Here is a 12545-nt window from a genome sequence, read left to right on the forward strand (position 1 = left end):
TTTTAACACTCATAAAGACTTGCAGCGTTGCCAGAATGCTGTCAGAACGTTCAAACGGAGCCTTACATTGTTTACCGTCTGCAGGATGGATGGTAGGTGGTCTGTCTGTACTCAGACTTGTGATCTTCACCAGAAAACAATGAGGGCTTGTGCACACATTGATGAGATATAGAGTGGCAGAGGTGGAAGCAGGTTCGATAAATAAATCCTAACGTGTATTGTTCTCTAATCTCGCATCTATCGCAACTCCCTGTATGAATGATGTGCTTCTGTCCCGTTTTTTTTTCTCTTCTTGCTTTGTGTTTCCCTTTCCAGGGCATTATTACGGTGGCCAACCCATGCAACGGCCCAAAACTAGGCGCACTTTCAAAAATCAACTCAAAAAAAAAAGCAATTCAAAAAAGCCGCACAAATGTGCCAAAACAAGTGACAATGAAGAAATATCTTCAGCACTTTGATGATACATGTGCAGCGTTTACTCAAAGCATTGCATGAACAAAATGCTGCAAATAAAAAGAAGAAGAAACTGCAAGAAGCTCAAAGCACAACGGAAACTGGGGGACACTAAAATGGGACTCACACAGCTGGGACCCGAGCACTTAAAGTTTACCCTAACTGTCACTCTCGAACAGTTACATATTGTAGTTGTTTTGTCAGTTCTGTATATTTGAATTGACTAGGTGAGCTAGGTTAGATAGCTAGCTTACAGCAGATCTACAATAAGCTGATAAAACATACACTTTAACTACATTTCCAGGGACAGTTGGCCAACTTTATAATCCCTGAAGTTCAACAAGAGCTCCGATCCCAGCTGTGTGCGTCACTTTTTAGTGTCCCTGTTTCCTTTCTATTTTAAACTTCTTGCAGGATTTTGTTTATGCAGGACTTTTAGTAAACGCTGCACATTTTACATCAAGTTGGTGATTGTTTTCTCAATGCAGCACATGTGTTGTCAACTTGGTGAAGATGTTTCTTCAAGTTGACAAGTTTTGCCACATTTGGGTTTTTTTGTTTGCATCGTTTTTGAAGCTGCAGTGCATTTCTCCTGATGGGAATATTATAGGTTTTACACCTGTTTGCCACTGTACATGGTGTTAGGAGTCGCTTACATCAATCTTTTTATTTTTCTGCAGAGCGATTGTGAGATGATACTGTTTGACAATGTGCTCACGAATGTAGAGAAAACAGAGAACGCTGAAGTAATCACCAGGGACAAGCAGGAAATGGGAGCCGAGTCACTCTGCAATTGTCTCTCAGTTTTCCCTCTCTGTTATCTTCATCTCTTTCTGACTTTCACACACTGTGAAATACCTACGGACACAAACAAACACAATCTGTTTTTTTCCAAGCATTAGTGACTGCAGACTAGTGTCCCCCCTGGGGTGAATCTGATACACCAAGAAAGTCCATTTACATTAGCTCTGGTTGCCCACACTAGCCTGCTTTCCACTGGGACAAACAGGGTTTAAAGTAAAGCTTAGAGCGGTCATATTTGTTTCAGTCACTAATGGTCTGCTACCCTCAAACAGTGAACATAATCACCATATAAATGAGATGTAGGGTGAACATATTACCAAACTGCTGGCTGTGTACATACTCAGCAGTCATAAAGCATCATTAGCGCTCAGCTCAGGTCGTGTTTGTATCCACCTGATGAATTTAATTTCATTATAGACACAATTGATATAATATCCATCTTTTCAGGTGCTAAATGCTCCAGTATGTTTAACTATACAGTAAACTGCTGTGTGCTACCTGAAATCATGTTGATGAGAGTTGTGATAGTGAAAACAATAAAGATGTAGTCTGTCAAACCAAACCAGTGGTTCATAAGATGCAAAATGCTCAGTAGTGCACAGGGGAACTGCATAGATATGGGATTACTCTCTTTGGCTTTGTCACTGCATGTGACACCTTTCAGATTTTTAAATAGAAATAGATAATTGCAGTTTACAGACAGACTACTACCAGTAGCTAGCAGTTCAAACTAGCCGGCTCTGAACCACTAACCTGTTCTTATGTTTAGTTAAAAGATTTAAAAGATGCTTGGGGTCGCATTGCGGAAATGCAACCTGGTAAGATAAATGTGGAATCAAAGTCCTCGTAGTCACTGCGTCACAGTGTCTTAAAGGCACAGGAATGAGACAGGACATCCTCCAATTTCACTTAGTCAGTCCCAAATAATATTCAGAGAAGCGAGGCTTGTCTGCCTGGTCCTGGAGGTTTGCTCTTGTGCCAACTTTTTAGGTCGCTGAGGCAGTTTGTTGTCATTTGTACTTTTTCAGGGTGTTGTTTTAAAATATTGTCAGTGGGAAAGCTTTCCCGAAGGAACTCAGTTTCTGTCTCTGCCTGCCTCCATGCTAGCTGGTTTCAGCATGATCAGATATCCCTAGTGTAAACAAGGCAGTCATGGGGTTAAAGAAGAAAATGAAACCATACAATGAGAATATGGTCTAATGCCGGAGAAGTATGTAATGTTGAACAAGCAAGATCTGGGATTCTTTTCTTTCTCTCCCATCTGGCAGAGTATCCTCAATCGATACAATTGAAATAGAGGTTTAAATTAGATTTGAGGTGGAATTGCTCCAGTACATTAGGACATTGTTGATGTTTGAAGTGTAGGAAAGTGAAGGCAGCTATGTGTCTGTGGTGTGTGTTGTTTCTTTAATAAAACCACAATGGACTCAGCAAGGCTTTTGTGATCAGTCGGGGTGAAGAAAAATGTAGCAGGGACACCAGATGCATCTGTCCTACAAATAACAGCATACACAAAACATCTTAACATATTCTTCGGTGTGATGTGAGAGCAGTTCTTTCAGCGAGGGTAAGACTACCTTAACCCTGATATCTGTGAAATAAAATGTTCACACCAAACAAATCGCAGAGAAAGACTGTAGGGGCTACAACTGCACAAGTAACACATCCAAAGGGTTTGAGGGCAAAGTGAGAGAACTGGAAAGTGAGTTTGAAAATGTGTGCATCCATCTGTGTTGCTCACTAAAGAAAACACTTAGAGGCCATACTTCTGAATTGCAGGCCAGTTGACCCATATTCCATTAAACCGCCCACTCCAGCTCTGTACTGTATTGGCAGACATGGCCATCGCTAGCAGAGTGCCTGAGTCAAAGCTGTGATTAAGACACTATTATGGAACTGGTGAAGAAAAGTGATAGCAAGAGTCATATTTTAGAAGCACAAGATGTCTGCTTTAGAATGCCATTGTCAGCAGATGAATGGCACAAAAAATGACGTCTGAACAAGGCTTTCTTTTGACTGTGTAATCACACACAATCAGATTGTTGATCGTCACACAGATGGACTTAAAGGACACAGAACTGTCCAGACAGTAGAAGCTGAAAAGTTAGTATAAATCAGGAGTTTTTAGGGATCTAACATATAACTCCCTTTTGTTTAAAAGTCTGAAATTAGCATGGATTCTGAGCTGTATTTTAGACAGAACAAGACAGAAAGGAGATTAATAAACTAATTTCTTCAAGTCAAATCTGAAGTTTTTTTCACCAAATGGTTAGCTTAGCTGAGCCTAAATAAAGAGAAGCTAGCATGTCTGAAAGTAACAGCACCAGCATCTGCAAAAGTGCCCCAAATAATGTTTTACTATTTTTCTAAATCGTACAAAAAATCATGGTCAAATATTACACTTTGTCATTGAAGAATGGGTCATTTGTAGATGGTTTCGTGGACAAAAGTAGCGGGACAAAAGCCCTGGATACCTCTGTAAAGACATTGAGAAGTTAGCTGTTTGTAGTTTTTGTGCTAGGCTAACCGGTAGCTGGCGACCCATACCTAACGTACCAACATAAAAAAGTGGTTTCGATCTTCTCTTCTAACTCGCATAATATTCAAAAATGTTAAACTATCTTACAGCCTCATAGGTCTTTAGTCCTGAGCCAGTAGCATTGGTCCATGAACACGGTTGACAAAAAAAAAGAATATTTACATTTTACACTTTCTGGTTCTCTCATCTTGAATTCACAGTGGTTTTTCCTGTAAATCGTTAGTCAACTGGTATATGTTCTGTGATTGACACAAGCTAAAGAGATTTTCACGTTTAGTTCTATGTCCTAAACTGTGTCAGTAGTTTTTACGTCTTGCAATTGCAGAAATGCTTTAAAAATCACAAAGTAGTGTTAATATGTTGAAATTCATTTTCCACATAACTTATTTTCTGCAATGCTCAGAAACCCAATGGTGAAATCCTATTGCTTTTGCTTTGGCATGTTTGCTTTGAAGTTTGGTTGGTTGGGAAGGAAAGACTGTGTTGTCTGAAAAATACACAATGAGAGAGAATATTCTATTTGTGCTCTGGAAAAAAGTAACCAGCGACAGAGAGCAAACTGAATGGATCGGGGTTAAACAAGTCAAGCTTCTTCGGTGTAGCTTCTTTTGTTTGAGACTAAGAATGTCTCTCCGACTTTAACTCGCCTCGAGCTGTCTTGTGTTTGTTGTGTTTTTTTAAAGTCTGTTTCTGCTTATGTTTTATTGTTTGCTTCTTTTTTACTGATTTATGGTGTTATTTCCAACGGTGTTAGTCTTGTGAAGTACTTTGTGACCTTGCTTTGTGAAAGGTGCTGTAGTAAATAAACTTCACAAACTCACTTCCTGATAAAATTCACTCGGAAGTTGAATGAGCTTCTGAGTGGAGAACATCCCGCAGTGCATCCAGAGGTAACGGCCTCAGGTAAACTTCTGAAAAATGTATCATGACACAAACCCAATAATGCTTCAAACGGCCCTGTGAATGAAACATAACATGCACATTTCCTCTTCCTCCTCTTCCTCCTCCTCCTCCTCCTCCCTGTGTTTTCCAGGTAACTTTTCTCTTTATCCTTTTGTCTCTGTTTTTTACCTCCGCATTCCTTTCCTCCTCCTCCTCCTCCTCCTCCTCCTCCTCCTCCTCCTCCTCCTCCTCCTCCTCCACATTCCTCTCCTCCTCCTGTTTCCCAGCACTCCCTGACCGTGACAAGGCCTATTTGTCACACTGTCCCTCCCATACTTTGATGACGTACAGTGTGTGAGTGTGCATGTGCGTGTGACCTCTGTTTTCCCTCACATAGCACTTGTTGTACTTAAGTAAAAGTAGTAGTACTTAATTGTAAAAATATTCTATTACAAGTAAAAGTCTTGCATTCAAAATCTTACATAAGATTACCTAAGTAAAGTAAATGAGTATAGGCATGAAGATATCCCTGTGTACCAAAAGTAAAAGTACTTGTTAAGCATGATGGCCCATTTCAGAATCATATGGATATATATATATATATATATATATATATATATATATATATTATTGGATCATGATTATTGATGCATCAGTGTGTATATCACAGCTGGTAAAGGTGGAGCTTATTTATTTAATACTTGGTGTACTGTTGCTTAATATTTTAACCGATAATTGTGTTTATTTATTAGTTGATGTATGTGTTGTATGAGTTAATAATTTGAATTTTCAGATACTTTTAAAGGAGAAAAAATATTGGATTAAAAAAAGCAATCAAATTTGAAGATGCATGAAATGAATAAACTCTCCCAAACACTGGGAAAGAGAAGTTGAATATTGAATCCAAACACTGTTTTGGTTGTCTAAACCCAAACCCTAATACTGAAGCTAACCCTATACTTGGAAGTCAATTTTGTTTGTCTTTGAGCTTCTGGGGTACTATCATAGGAAGGACGGGGGCCACACCTCGAATTCTGTGTCCAGTTCTTTCTGCATAATTACCAGTTGGAGCCCAGTGTAGCATGTCTGTACATTTTACACAAGCATGTGTTTCCCCATATATGTGAGCACTACACCGTGTTTATTGAAAGTGAAATTTGACTATCTTAACATACTTTTCTGGCTCACATTCCTCCCTGGTCAGGGTACACAAGCTCCATGTGTCGCTGTTTATGCTTACATTTACATTTCAAGTGAATATTTGTTCTAGCAGTCCTGATAAACAGCAGCAGAAATGTATATTATGTCCCATGGTCACTGTGGTTTTTCTGTTATGACCTGAACACTGGGAAAATAAAAGGCTAGATCAAGTGACAAGCTGGCAGCTACAGTACGTGGCATTTGTTCAGTCTCTCACAGGCTCGTGTTGACCTTTGGAGACCGTGGTCATGTTCTCCTGTTGAAACGCTATCTTATCTCTGTGAATTTTCTCCCAGTACACGGACATGTTCGATGCAATATGTTGCAGCAAGTGTCCCTTCACTTAGTGGCTAAAACAGCTTATTGTGGCTCACATTATTGTCATTATGTTTGAATCAGCCAAGGCAATGCAATGATACCACACGTCTCCTCTCACCTGTATGTCATTTTACTCAAACTAAGGAAGACATTTATCTTGAGCATTTGCTACCATGTGATGAGAGGGAATATAAGAGTCGAGAACAAATCTGAAGCATGGAGGGTGCCCACATAATGTTTAAGTGTTCAAATGTCTATCGTTTGAGCACTTTAAGCACTCCTCATTATAATAGTTCTCCGTCAAAACCTCTAAAGAAATCAGCTGTTGTTTGGACTATATTTTCACCAATGTACAGAACTGTAATGTATTAAAATGACAACTGTGATGTTCAATCAAAGGAAGTACAGCCATTCAAATGTTGCTCTGCTGATTATTTTCACTCAATTCAATTACATTCAATTCTGGTTACTCCTGCTCTATCCTTCACTGATGGTTTCTTTTGAACTCTGGCTCATTTAAGCCTCAGATTTTGAAAAAAGGAAGAAAGGTGAACTTAGCCAAATAGAACTCCATACTGAAACTTGTATCAAAATGTTTATTTGTGTGTGTCTATTCATAGGTTTGGGTCGGAGGTTCTTAACCATATAAAGGCTATGGCCATTTTATCAAAGGGAAGTTTTATTAGCCAAAACCACCGTGTTGAATGTGATTAACCCACTGTATATGACAGTCCATCTAACTTAAATTGAGTTTGAGTTTTCTGTAATGGTCCAATTTTGTTCACATTGTCAGTCTTCTTCTGCTGTTTCCTGTCTGTCTTCTTTCGTGCTCTCCACAAATCAAATATTGAATGTTCAAAAAGTATTGAACATACTAACAGAGTATTCTGTTAGAGAGAACGAATGTTTGTTGTCCACAGCTGCCATTTAAATGACAGGATTTCTTTCTGCGGATTGATATGACTGCACAGAGTATCTTAATCCACCTTAGCAAAGTCTGTTATTGTTAGCAGTGGTCTGTTAGCGAAAATTAGCAGCCCTCAAGAAGGTCCATCATGACCAACCAGAATTGAGAATATAAAAAAGCCCTGCAATTATTCATCATGTTATCTTGTATTTGGTTTGACATGTTGGCTTGTGTCTCAAATGTCATGTCGCTGTTTGAACACTCCATAATGTCGGTAGTCTTCCAGTCCCTCATGCTCGCCCCCATATTTAGTAAGCAAACACTGCATCACTGGAGAAGCACGGATGCAGAAATAAATCCCTTCTGTAATTCTTCTTCTCATTGTTGTGTAGGTATCTGCATTCTGAATGTGCTTGTAGATGTGTCATCTTTGATAAGAACTTCCTCCCCTGTGAGAACTCTTAATTTATTCAAACCCTGGTGAGATTAAACTAACTCTTTTGAATCACCTGGGGATCACATCTCTGAACCTACCTTTTCCTCTTCAGGTGCTAATTACTCCCCCCGTAATGAAAGTAATCAGCACTTGAAGTGATGTTGCATGTGGAGCGCTTGTTTTGTGATTGCCTGTATCATACTATGCATCTCCAAGCCCTCAGTAACAGGCTTAAGAAATGAACCGCTTCACTGGAGCAATCAGATAAGGGACAGTGTGTGTTGAATATTGATGACACTGATGCAGATCTGCCAACAGCTCGGGTTCTGCGGGACGAGTAACTGACACACAGGGACAGAAAGAAGACTTCAAACCTCTACGTTAGAGTTTATCTTTGAACGATGAATAAATGATGTTTGCGTGCAGAGTACCGCAGGTGATTTCATGTTTTTAAACTATTGTGACCCGAAACTGTAGATCACAGATATTGTTGTCCCTGGAGTAACACGGTAAACCTCTGATAACTGTAGTTTAGGGGGAAAAAAAGCTTTGATGCCATTTTGACTTTCAGGTAGAACATGGAGGTGACCAAATGTCTAGTTCAACCGAATAGGAACCAAGGCTATATGAAGATAACAATATATTTGTTGTGTCTTTGCAACATTGCACACTTCCAAAATACACAGGTACATATGAGCAATCTTTTTTTATGTTTCAACCACCCAACAAATGTAAATACTAGCTAGATCTCTGGTTTCCTGCATCAATTTTGCTTCTTGAAAGTTGCATATATTTTGTGAATTTCAGAAATATGGAACAACCTGAAAAACATGGCTCTGAATATAATCACTTTACAGAACAGCAGCAAACGTGTTAGAAAACACTGCCTACTTTCATATACAGCAAATTGACACAAGCTTTTATTTGGAGTCTTGGGGAATCTGTGATCTTTGCTCTCCATTCCTGCTTTGGTTTCCAGCATTTGCCATCTTTTTTAGCTGGGAACCCCAGACAGCACTCCATTATTATAGTCCAGGCAGAGGTGATGAAGGCGTGTATGAGGGTTTCTGCAACAGAGTCAGATAGTGAAGGCCGGAGTTTGGAAATGTTATTGAGGTGGTAGAGAGAAGATTTGGTGACAGATTTAATATGAGCCTGGAAGGAGAGGGTGGTGTCCAGGAAACTAACAATGACTTAGAGAGAAGCTATAGAAGAAGTGGAAGGTGAAGGCAACAGTGGTTCCAGTAGTGATTGGTGGCAGGAACATCAAAACTGGGACAGTGGCTACAGCAAATCCCAGGAACAATAGCTAAGATCTCTGTCCAGAAGAGATCAGTCCTAGAAACAGCAAGACGCTAAGCAGAACCAACATAGAAAATGTCAAGGTTTATTTTCCCACCCAACTGGTCAGGTTCGGTGACCTTGTGTGATTGCTGCATTTGATTTGGTGAATTTTCAGTCCACTTAGACTTCATTTAAGAACTACATGTTCATGAGCATTTTTGTCCAAAAACCCTCACATGGGAAATCTTTGTTTCTTTATTGTGTCGTATTTTTATTTTTTTTAACAGTTCAGAGGGATTTAATTGACCACCATTGGCAGTTTGTGTGTTGAAATTGTGTATGGCCATTGGGTGTGTGGGCACCTCAGTACATGGATATAGTAATTAAATATACTTGGTCTAATCTGCACTGTTTCCACTGTGTGCTCATTCTGGCCTAAATAGCTGGGTGTTGCCTGATTGCCCTTGGAAGTAAAGGTCTACCTTGTTATGTTTAGTCTCACTGCTAGCTCGGGTGGAGATAAGTAGTGTAGTGTCAGCGTATGGGAGCCTTCACGTTTCTTCCCCCACAGTTTCCAAGGGTTACATGTAATCTGTCTTCTCAAAATGAACTTTAAATGTAGGTTTATTTGGTTTACGCTTTTGCAACAAAGATACTTTGTAAGGCTGAGGAAATGATACTGTTTGGGTAGAGATAATTACATTTACAGTACAGGCAGTGGTTATTTGAGTTGAGGAGCTGGTACCCAGAACAGGTTGATTCATTATTACAATTTATAATGAACTGTTGACTGTGTGAAAAGGAATGATGGGTTAGCACATTGGAACTACTCAACAGAACAATGTCTGACTTTTGAAAAGAAGAACATGGATAACAAATGTATAGAAAATATGCCTTTCATGAGGAATATTAAGGCAGTAGGAAAAAAAAAACTAAAAGGAGATTCAGGCAGTTGGCGTATAGTTTCCCACTTAAAGTATTAGCCTACAGAACACAACAGCTTAGAGGAGAGATAACATCTGATCCTTTACTACAAACACTTTAATATGATCTTTTGAGGTTTTAGCAACATTGTAATACTGCTTGTTATCCCCAATTTTTTAAATGTAACAGTACTCTGATTACATTTAATTTAAACATTGGGGCAAACGGTTACCTTTTTTGCATCCTCTTAACACATGAAATCCGTTACTCCCCAAGGTGTTGGTCAGGCCCGAACTCAAGATGCTGTGTTGCCCCCCCCCCCTGAACCCCCTTAACACAGTCAGCCCAATACAAAACCCCCATGACCTTTTGCCCCCAAGCTGGGAACAGGGGAACAGTAGGGATGGATGTGTGGGAGAAAAGGGCAAGATTGGAAAAATGGATGTAGTGGGGGTGGTGGAGGAGCCATGTTCCCACCTCTTTATGTAAATATTTATGACAGGAGCGGTTTGAGCTTGACACAAACCTGGAGTTTAAATAATTAACATGGACATCTCCAGACAGTTGCTTGGTAAATAGAGTTGAAGTGCATCTGTGGCTTGGAGAAATTACACTTTGCTTTAAAGGGACGTCACTTTGGTTGTCAGATTAATGCTGGTAATAAGTATTGGTCATTTTCTAAATTACAACTGTTTTAAATGATATGTTGTGCTCTTAATTTGCTGTGATTGTAGTTATTATCTGCAACATTTCAGGTTGTTTTATTTAGTAGAATGAACGGACATTGCTAGAGAATATCTAGTATGCAACATTTTAAAAAAGGCCAATATCACAGCAGAGGAAAAAAAAACAAGCTCCAATTTTGGAAAAAGCACAGAAGAAAAACAAGCAGTAGTGACATGCACATGTAGATTTGTGATCGTCAGCATAAAGGGAGTGCAGTGCTGACCTGTATGCATTAATAATCCATGGTTTAATAGTTATAGGAGTATGTTGTCTTATGTGGAAATGGAACTGGAAATATATTATATATTCATATTCCATGTAGCACCTCTGACAGAGCAGGCTAACTGTCACGTTCACAGGATCTGAATCCAATAGCACGACACAGATACAACCAATATTCAAAAGGGAAGGTTTATTCAGGTCAGGGACAGGCAGGGTCAAAACCGGGCAGAACCGATAACTAAGCAGCATAGGAAACCCTGGAGAGCTTGGCAAAACACACAAGACAATGTGGCAGAGGAAAAATGAGAGTTAGGTGGTATATGTACTATGCAGCTTATGTGGGAATGAGTGTCAAATGAGGGGAAGGGCTGGGGAGACCAGGTGAGGGGAATGAGCTGATTGCAAGAGCCTGTAAAAAGGCGGGATCTGAAATGACAGGAGAGCTATGATGTGCCAAACCAAAAACAACTATAAATGTGTCAAACTTGTGACACTATATGAATACTGCCAGGTCCTCTCATAGACCCTAGTGACATCACTATTGGTCCTCGTGTTGATATGGCAGAGATGCTAAGTCAAGGAGGACTTTGTATACCAGCTTGCACGAATATTAATTTCAATAATTAAACAATTAATATGATGCTCATTTTCAGGTTCATTTGTGTGCCTCTCCTATGACATGTCTCCGTGCTGTAATGTGCAAAAAGCTCTTTATTTTTCTCATACTGCCTGTGTTGTAGCATCTCTTTTCACCCTCTGTCTGAAACCAGAGCCCAGTCTGCTCTGATTGGTTAGCTGGCTCTGTTGGTCAACCACTTAGCCTATCACGTACAATGTGTTGGAGCGCTAGCCAATAGAAGCAATATAACACAGTACAGAAAAAAGAGAAACTCAAAAGGCATAATAGGGCCTCTTTGAGTCAAACACTTTTTTAAAATTAATTTGTATTTATTTGCATGACAAACTGTGACAAATAAAATATCCAAATTGTGAAGAATAAAGAATATATCTAATCCCTCTTATCTAATTTTTTATTATTTCATCGGCTACTCATGTTATTTCAGTTTTCACTGACTATTGTTTTAGTGCGACAGCTTTGCTTTGCTTATTTAGAAAGTAACGTAGTTAAATCCTGACTTTTTACATCAAGTCCTTTTATCTAATCCCATTCACCCCTGATAATTTAATAAACTCATCATTCAGAATTCTCATTTACTCAGAATTCATGATGACAAAGTGCCTCTGCTTACACAGAATGTAATGTTTACTGTGGAATCCCACTGGAATAAATAAAGTATAAATCGGAATGCAGAACACACACTGACTAGATGTGTTTCCCATAAAGCCATATGCATAAGTGTGTGTATGTGTGTGTGTGTGTGTGTGTGTGTGTGTGTGTGTGTGTGTGTGTGTGTGTGTGTGTGTGTGTGTGTGTGTGTGTGTGTGTTTATCTGCTGCCCCATCTGTTCCAGGGGAGTACAGGATCCTGGCTCTGCTGACAGTACTGTCTGCGCAGTCGATGACTGACAGCTGTGTAGAAGTGCAGAGAGAGGGGGGTGGGGGTTGGGGTAGGAGGGGGCGATACAACAGAAAACACTTTAAAAGCTCAGATAGATTACAAGATAAGGAAATGGGTACATTTTGGCAATTCTCTCCATCCTGAGTTCTCTTTATTCATTCCTTTATTCTTTCATCTCTTCTTGGCAGCCGCTCTTTGGAGACTTTTCTGTAATCCTTCTCTCTGTGTTTCTCCTTTTTCACTGAGCTACGTTTTGGCACACAAAAGTAATGAATTTTGGTGGAAACAGTTTTTTATAAAGGCACCATTAAGTTGGAGTAAATTGCTTTAT

Source organism: Eleginops maclovinus, chromosome 7 (genome assembly GCF_036324505.1).
Source record: "Eleginops maclovinus isolate JMC-PN-2008 ecotype Puerto Natales chromosome 7, JC_Emac_rtc_rv5, whole genome shotgun sequence".
Classification (NCBI taxonomy): Eukaryota; Metazoa; Chordata; class Actinopteri; order Perciformes; family Eleginopidae; genus Eleginops; species Eleginops maclovinus.